Source organism: Gnatocerus cornutus, unplaced genomic scaffold (assembly GCF_029298725.1).
Source record: "Gnatocerus cornutus isolate USDA-ARS CGAHR unplaced genomic scaffold, icGnaCorn1.1 ctg00000256.1, whole genome shotgun sequence".
In the NCBI taxonomy this organism is placed as follows: Eukaryota; Metazoa; Arthropoda; class Insecta; order Coleoptera; family Tenebrionidae; genus Gnatocerus; species Gnatocerus cornutus.
Window position 1 is genome coordinate 37,501 of NW_028275575.1, and position 2,221 is coordinate 39,721.

Here is a 2,221-nt window from a genome sequence, read left to right on the forward strand (position 1 = left end):
AATTAACCCAGAATCTTGTAATTTTTGACATTTATGAAGTTCCAGACCTGACACATAGATGGCGCCATTTTAGGGTCAGTTAGGTCAAATTATGCTTAAAATTCAAGAAAAATACGTAAATTAACCCAGAATCTTGTAATTTTTGACATTTCTGAAGTTCCAGACCTGACACATAGATGACGCCATTTTAGGGTCAGGTCAGGTCAAATTATGCTTAAAATTCAAGAAAAATACGTAAATTAACCCAGAATCTTGTAATTTTTGACATTTCTGAAGTTCCAGACCTGTCATATAGATGGCGCCATTTTTGAGTTAAAATAGGCGCCAAAATTCAAAAACAATATGTAAAATAAAGGAAAAAACAGTAATTTTTGACATTTCTGAAGTTCCAGACCTGACACATAGATGACGCCATTTTAGGGTCAGGTCAGGTCAAATTATGCTTAAAATTCAAGAAAAATACGTAAATTAACCCAGAATCTTGTAATTTTTGACATTTCTGAAGTTCCAGACCTGTCATATAGATGGCGCCATTTTTGAGTTAAAATAGGCGCCAAAATTCAAAAACAATATGTAAAATAAAGGAAAAAACAGTAATTTTTGACATTTCTGAAGTTCCAGACCTGACACATAGATGGCGCCATTTTAGGGTCAGGTCAGGTCAAATTATGCTTAAAATTCAAGAAAAATACGTAAATTAACCCAGAATCTTGTAATTTTTGACATTTATGAAGTTCCAGACCTGTCATATAGATGACGCCATTTTAGGGTCAGGTCAGGTCAAATTATGCTTAAAATTCAAGAAAAATACGTAAATTAACCCAGAATCTTGTAATTTTTGACATTTCTGAAGTTCCAGACCTGACACATAGATGGCGCCATTTTAGGGTCAGTTAGGTCAAATTATGCTTAAAATTCAAGAAATATACGTAAATTAACCCACAATCTTGTAATTTTTGACATTTCTGAAGTTCCAGACCTGACACATAGATGGCGCCATTTTAGGGTCAGTTAGGTCAAATTATGCTTAAAATTCAAGAAAAATACGTAAATTAACCCAGAATCTTGTAATTTTTGACATTTATGAAGTTCCAGACCTGTCATATAGATGACGCCATTTTAGGGTCAGGTCAGGTCAAATTATGCTTAAAATTCAAGAAAAATACGTAAATTAACCCAGAATCTTGTAATTTTTGACATTTCTGAAGTTCCAGACCTGTCATATAGATGGCGCCATTTTAGGGTCAGGTCAGGTCAAATTATGCTTAAAATTCAAGAAAAATACGTAAATTAACCCAGAATCTTGTAATTTTTGACATTTCTGAAGTTCCAGACCTGTCATATAGATGGCGCCATTTTTGAGTCAAAATAGGCGCCAAAATTCAAAAACAATATGTAAAATAAAGGAAAAAACAGTAATTTTTGACATTTCTGAAGTTCCAGACCTGACACATAGATGGCGCCACTTTAGGGTCAAAATGGGCGCCAAATTTCAAAAAAATATGTAAATAAAGTAAAAACCAGTAATTTTTGACATTTCTGAAGTTCCAGACCTGACACATAGATGACGCCATTTTAGGGTCAGGTCAGGTCAAATTATGCTTAAAATTCAAGAAAAATACGTAAATTAACCCAGAATCTTGTAATTTTTGACATTTCTGAAGTTCCAGACCTGTCATATAGATGGCGCCATTTTTGAGTTAAAATAGGCGCCAAAATTCAAAAACAATATGTAAAATAAAGGAAAAAACAGTAATTTTTGACATTTCTGAAGTTCCAAACCTGACACATAGATGACGCCATTTTAGGGTCAGGTCAGGTCAAATTATGCTTAAAATTCAAGAAAAATACGTAAATTAACCCAGAATCTTGTAATTTTTGACATTTCTGAAGTTCCAGACCTGTCATATAGATGGCGCCATTTTTGAGTTAAAATAGGTGCCAAAATTCAAAAACAATATGTAAAATAAAGGAAAAAACAGTAATTTTTGACATTTCTGAAGTTCCAAACCTGACACATAGATGACGCCATTTTAGGGTCAGGTCAGGTCAAATTATGCTTAAAATTCAAGAAAAATACGTAAATTAACCCAGAATCTTGTAATTTTTGACATTTATGAAGTTCCAGACCTGACACATAGATGGCGCCATTTTAGGGTCAGTTAGGTCAAATTATGCTTAAAATTCAAGAAAAATACGTAAATTAACCCAGAATCTTGTA